The sequence below is a fragment of the Hesperophylax consimilis genome, chromosome 24 (assembly GCF_061612785.1).
Source record: "Hesperophylax consimilis isolate HC1 chromosome 24, BYU_Hcon_1.0, whole genome shotgun sequence".
Lineage (NCBI taxonomy): Eukaryota > Metazoa > Arthropoda > Insecta > Trichoptera > Limnephilidae > Hesperophylax > Hesperophylax consimilis.
In genome coordinates, this window is record NC_142859.1 from 9,828,289 (window position 1) to 9,835,468 (window position 7,180).

Consider the following 7,180-nt stretch of genomic DNA (forward strand, 5'->3'; position numbering starts at 1 on the left):
TCAGGGCCTATGTCATCTTTGGGGATGGTGCGTGGAGGGTTTTTTTTAAGGAAAGGAAGTTATGAGGGGTGAGTAGGAGTCTGAGTGTCAGTGAGTCCAGGAATGACTGCCTTTTAATTCGGTCACTCCTATCAAAAATCTCATTTCGGCAGCTTGAATTCTGGAACGTACTGTCTCGTTCATCATCCAGATTTGGCCATCGTGTGTAAGGGAATGGCCTTACACTGATGACTTCATCTCGATCCTCGATAGCCACTCCTTATAACTGCCCTTCACCATCACCCAGGTAGCAACTTTCCTGATGTGATAGAGCCCAATCTACCACTTCACTCTCGTGTACGTCAGGATGCGTAGTGGATAATTTAAAGATTCTTATGCTGATTGATTTTTGAGGAAATAAACCTTGCAACGCTTCCATTAGGGTAATAATTATTAACACAAGTAATAAAATCGGACCAAGAAGGCTTCCTTGTGGGACTCCGAATTGGATTTGCAGAGGACAAAATGCTAAAAATATAATTAACTTTCCTTCATTGCAGGTTTAGTGTGTGTTGTGAACCTCAATAGACTCGATGTGGCCAGCAGCGACCTCCAGAGCAACAAGGCTGAGTCTCCCGAATAGTGAGCCCATTTCCCTAACCACACTCCGATGACTGATGTACTCTGGCTGCTACAGCCAGCCCAAAGCATCCCCAATACACTGTGTTCAATTTATTTATTAAACCAACGCTTGTATCCATTACGCCACTAACTTATTCTGTTCATAGTGAAATAGACAATAAACAAGTGTTGTTGTACCTTTTCATTGACATTTACATTATCATGTGCTTCACCACTTTAGTTTTAATTTATTTATAAATGCAGTGCAGATATATCGGACATCGCCAATGATAATGATGTCTATAGTTCTATTAAGTAGGCTAGATCGACATGTTATATTATCTTCTTAATAATTGTGTACATCGGTAATTAACATACATTTCTGATGTATGTATGTTGTTCCATAAGTCTGAGTTTTAACTTCATTGATATCATCCAAAGTTCCGTGAAATAAAATTACATATTTCCATCAGAATTTAAAAAATCAAACTCCAAATAATCACCAAGTTTGCCGCTGATTTAAGGAATAGTTTATTCTCTATATTAATTAGGTGCTTAGGGCCGTGTACTGATATCATTGTTTTAACGTGCGTAACCGATACTATTGACCACATATTTTTTGACTGTTAACGGCCCTTCACTATCGACCAGTCACTTTCAAGAATTCAAGAGATAAATTACATTAAATCGAAAATGTCGCTCTGCAACACTAACATAAATACATTATTCTATCAATTTCCACTTTCTAATTTTTGATTTATAGTCCCTGAATACCTGATAATTAACATCTCAGCCGACAAATTAGGTAAATATTAATAACTAACTTAACTAGTAAGTCGTTAATTTGTTGGAACTATCAAAATAAGCTGTTTTAAAGCTCATTAAGAATCTTGTTTTACACCTGCATTTTTTCTCCATCTATTACCATGTTATGTATTTTTATTTTGTGTCTTTTACGTGCGTATTATATTTTATATTTGTACTGACATAATTTGCGTGTTTTGTTTATCTATTATTAACAATATTACAAAGATAAGGTTAATCCATCGGTGGGTTCATTTGAAAGACATTTTAGGTCGTGTGAAGTCATCCATAAACTCAAATAAATATTAAGGTCATCCATACGCTCACCATAGGTTAAGGTCATCCATAAATTTTAAAATGGGTCACACGGAGAAAAGTCAGTAATGCTAATTTATTAAAAATCTCTTCAAATTATTGGTAATCTTCTTAAAAACCTGACTGCATGCCGTTTCCTGATAAAGTAAATTCGTAATAATATCGGAACGCGTGTTCTTCCACCTTCGTTTGTCTTAATGAACACGTATGCGGCCATCATGACGACCTAGCAATTCATGCGTTAATGGCCTACAATCCCGTTTTTAACAGCAATACGAATAATTGGAAAAGGTTCTAAATAAATTAGCAATATTTTTTGACAGGAAGTTTTCTCCGTGAATTAATTTTTAGCCAGGTTCATTTTTAAAACAAATGTCTTGGTGATATCTTCGCCTGATGATGTGTCGTCGGCGTATTCGAAATGAAATAATTCAAAATTGATTATCAACTGCAAAATTTGTAATGTTTGTTCTAACCATAGTGTAGGTTGGGTAAATGTTTTCACGATTTTGAGGTTCTAATTTTGGATTATATTTCTACTATTACACGGTTTGTAAATTTGAAACTGAGTGCACTGGCCGGCGATTGTGTAATTATATTAAATTGTGATTCTGTGGCCCAGTATTGATTTTGAAAATTGAATAAAGTCTGCTATCAGAAAATGGACTGTCAGTATAATATCTAGTTAAGCATATTTTTATATTTAATTAATTAATTGAAGATGGTTGAAGTTACCTCTCGATATTGGAATAACTGTGCAGGATACATTATTTCTTAATATAATATGAAAGGATTATGGAAAATTAGTCCATTTAAAAAATGATTAAAAATTTAGTAGATAAGTTGGGTATTGTCCTGCTGCTGAGAGCTCCGTTGTAACTTCTCTGTGTAACGTGCATCGTTTAGGTAAAAGAGAGAGATCGAGATTTAAAAGTCACTATCAGCGGTATGTCACTATAGGGAGAATGGATCAATCTGTTTCTTTTCTTCGTTTTAAAATGATTAATGATTACATAGAATTTTTGTTGATAATTTTCTCTTGGTAATAATTGTATTGTTATAATAAAATTGGTTTTGCAATGTTTGTTATTTTTTTTACTTAGTTACATGCCTGACAATTATTGTTTAAGGTGAAATTCTCGTAAACGTCACAAAATTTTTATGATTATAAAATATTGTAGATTTTTAATTATGTATTTAAATTTCTTCAGAGTCCATGATAATTTATATTTTTATGTGTTTGTTCGGATTCGTTTAATGTTTTAACTAAGGTTCTTGATTTAAAAGTAGTATTTTTTTTGTGTAAATGTTAGTTAGGTTCGTATGGGTACGACATTGTCATAGTTTCTCTACCTAACCTAACCTAACTATGGATTGTCAACCGGGTGAGTTGTAAATAGAGTTGATTGAATCCCCTGCACTTGCCGATCTGTTGAAATTGTATTAATTTGCTACTGGTATCTTTGTTTTCTTCGTTTAGGTATTTTGGACGAGGTGTTCTGGGGTTTGTTGTGGTATTTTTTAAAAATATATTATATAAAGTACACTAGCTTCGGAAGGTGATTCTACTGATAGTAAACTTTTTTCTAAATTCGAACGTTTTAACTCCTCAGGTCTCTAGCACAATTTTTGTGCATTTCATCACCTTTCTAAAACAGTTATTAGTTTTCGGATGCGTTCAGAAATATCTAGTTTGCTTGGATTTTATTGCAAAGCGGAAAAATCAATGTCGTTGCAATATTGTATCGGCATTTGTATTTCCGCTTTGCAAGAAAATCTAAATAAACTAAATATTTCCGAACGTATCTGAAATCTGAAAATTGTTTTTGAAAGTCCATCGCCTTTCAAATTTGTTATACAAACAACATTTTGAATGCAAACATAAAAAAAATCAACCAATAATAAACAATATTTATTGGTTTGACTGAGGATTGAACCTTCCTCCCCAGGGACTAGAGTCAACCGCGCTAACAACCGAGCCAAACCCCGATTGGGTAGGACCGACATTTATTTAGTATATTAACTGCTGTAATGTCATCCGATTTCAGAGAAATGTCAGCATGTGTCTACGTGATGCCATGTTGATAGAATGCATTGACAACGAGTCTTATCTGCCGAGTTTCTGCTCGATCGGATGTCGGGAAGTAGGCTAATTTACGCTTCCAAGATTTCTATTCATTCCTTCCCGAAAACAAACAAATTAAACTGAAGAGGAAAGTTAGTTTTCAGGTAATATAATAAGTATGACAAAAAATTCTATTAATTATTTTTACTAATTATTTTACAAGCAATAATTATTCGCCTGAAACACTCATCCACATTGAAAAATCTCCTGATAAAAGTTACATGACGCCAACGGGACTCGAACCCGTGTCCCTTCGATTTCCGGTCGACAGCTCTGACCACTGAGCTATGGCGGCTTATCTCTTACCCGTGGATGAGTGGATGTGGATGAGTGTTTCAGGCGAATAATTATTGCTTGTAAAATAATTGTTACCCTTTGTGCTATGCATAAAAAATCTTGTCTTAAAAACATTAGTTAACCAAAAAATAATAATTAATTATTTTTACTTCTACCATCATTTAGAATCACCTTCCGGACTTTCTGCACAGCACTTTCCGGACACACTGTATATTTTTATTTTCGAGTCAACAATGTTTGTATAGGTATAGGTTTAGATTTGACAGCTTATACGATATTTTTAGGTTTTATATAAAAAGGTTAATTTCATAATTAATTTTATTTCATAAAAAACATCTCCCTACATTTGGGTAGCCATCACTCGTGTATAGTTTGGTGATCATTGGCACCAGATTTCACTATACACTTTATGTTTTCAAAAAAACGGCAGCACGCAAATTTTTTTCTTCTTTTTTAAACTCTTTCCAAATTATAAAAAAATAAAATGTTTTGGCTCAATTCTACTATCAGCGTTGAAAACCAGCGTTGAAAAATCAGTTTAATGAAAGTATATACAAGGTTTTCCAATAAGAGGTGTTATTTTGAAAAGCCTGCTATTTCGGTAGATGTTACTTTTGAAGCTGTCATTTTTTGACATTTGACAAGTAGAAACTACGCCATTAATAAAAATAGCGATATACGCTTCAACAACGCATTGAAATTATTAAAATTCATTTGAGTGAATCAAATGCAAATCATCTTGAGTGATGAGGCCCATTTCCACCTCGGTGGCTTCGTCAACAAGCAAAATTGTCGCATCTGGGGCTCGGAAAACCAAAGAGTTATTGTTGAAAAGCCTCTCTATCCTCAACGTGTAACTGTTTAGTGCGGTTTATGGTCCGACGGAGTCATTGGACCTTACTTTTTCGAAAATGAGGCTGGAGCAACAGTTACGGTGAATGAATTGCGCTATCGAGAGATGATTAATGATTTTTTATGGCCGGAATTGGATGGTATTGATCTGGACAACGTTTACTTTCAACAAGACGGCGCTACGTGCCACACAAGCAACGAAACCATTGTTCTTTTACGATTGAATATCAAAATAACACCTCTTATTGGAAAACCCTGTACATCTGAGCACAATCGGTCATCGCTAATTTGTAAAAAAAATGAGATAATTTGTAGAGGCTTTAGTGAAATTATTGATACTTAAAGGTTTTAATCGGACCACCCAGGGACATACATAAAAAGCTTTTCCTCTCTCGTATAATGGATTATATTCGGACGTTTTCTCACTCTTTCTGTCCTTGCTGCTTGTTCCCTTTACGATCTTGTTACGCGTTTCCTTCTCGGCTACTCTCAAAGCTGCTTTTCGATCTGTCGCAATTCTTATAAATTCTGTTTTACTGAAAATTTTAGGAATATTCGGTTTTGGACAGGCGTTTTTAGGAAAATCTACGATCTAATAAAACCAACAGAATTCATAAACACTTTTTCAAATTCCAACACAACAATTCCGCCTCAAGTAATTGAAATACGTACATTAGTTTATCATCACGTACCCAACGGACTTAAACTAGTGATTCCTAAGCATATTTAGAATAAAAAAATAGACGTGATCGGTGATAATGTTTTTCAATTAAAAAAACAAAAAAAAATAATAATTCCATCACACTTCGCCACTGGGCAATCGCCACCGTCGCCGTAACCTAATGCATCACGTGATATGCACTCCGTCTCGTTCCCGCAGTACCGTACAGGCGAGAAGAAGTGCGTATCACGTGATCCGTTGCGACAGTGGCAGTGTGATCAGTGGCGACGTGTGGTAGATTTTTTTTTTTTTTATTTAAAAAAAAATCTTATCGAACGACAAAATGATATCTACATTTTTACTTTACTGACCCATTTTATGTAATAAATTGAAGATACCTGGCAATCATAATGTGTTTCTTAATGAATTGTTTTATAATCTTCCTCGTGTATTTATTATTTTAACCTACCCTAATTGTTACGTATTTTTAACCATATGTTTTACGTAGATTTTATAATTCATGGATTTTATAGTTTTTTAATAGTGAATTTAATTATCTGACAATGATCTATGATATCTTAGCATAGGTACCTACTTTATTCGCCATCTTGCTATTATAGTTGATGATTGTGTAGTACCTACCTAATAATTGCCAACGGATTTTAATTAAACGTTTATCTTCTAATTTTTGAATAATTTTATGAGTAAGAAGCCAGTTAATTCACCTAACTATGTGACTATTTATTTGTATGCGTCTCCTTAATTTGAATGACATACTATTGTAATAATATATACAGTTTCCTGAGTGTATAACTCCATGTAACTCTAATGTCCTATTTGTGAATTCGAATAATTGAAATGTTGAAATGTATTTATTGTGTATCGAAATGTTGTAAGGGAACAAAACATGTACTTCTTAGTTTAAGGAAAGAATTATTAAATTATTTTTTATGTTGAATAAAACCAAATGCGGAAAATATTTTGTCTTAATCTCCTTTCCACCCCATGAGAAGAAATTATTATCATTATCACAATATTGAAACAGAAAATATTATATTAATAACTAGCGCCGCAGACTCGTGAAAAATCACGGGATGAAAAATCACGGGATAAATTATCCTGCGCACAAAATAATGTTCCATAGTAAGGTAACGTCTGCAGCGCAATCATGGACCCATAAAGCCCTGGACGGAGCGATTCGAAAGTAATTTGAAGCCGTGGGGTGAGAAAAACGTACTTAAATTTGTTAATGTCTTATTCCTGATCATTCCTTGTCTCATCAAATAAATTTGTTAAGGCGATGCACTACGTCGTGTAATATTTTGAATTGAGCCGCTATCAATAACAACCCTTACGTAGATGGCGATAAGGTTTAAATTCCCACTTAACACCATCCGCCTGTTTTGATTCATGCAAGAAAAAAACATGGCCAAAAAGTGCCTTTTATTTTATTTTGTTAATGTTCAAGCATAAATATTTAAATTTTTTCCGATCATTTTATAAATAACTTAATTAGCCACATTATA

General features: G+C 33.9%; 1 protein-coding gene across 1 annotated transcript in view; it reads left to right on the forward strand.

Moving 5' to 3' along the window:
* RYBP (ring and YY1 binding protein) overlaps positions 1 to 6,579 on the forward strand; it is a 28,212-nt gene extending 21,633 nt beyond the window's left edge. Inside the window, exon 3 of the mRNA XM_089646559.1 lies at positions 540 to 6,579. The gene's annotated coding sequence lies outside the window, so the exon portion shown is untranslated. The remainder of the gene's footprint in view (positions 1 to 539) is intronic.
* Positions 6,580 to 7,180: the final 601 nt, after the last annotated feature.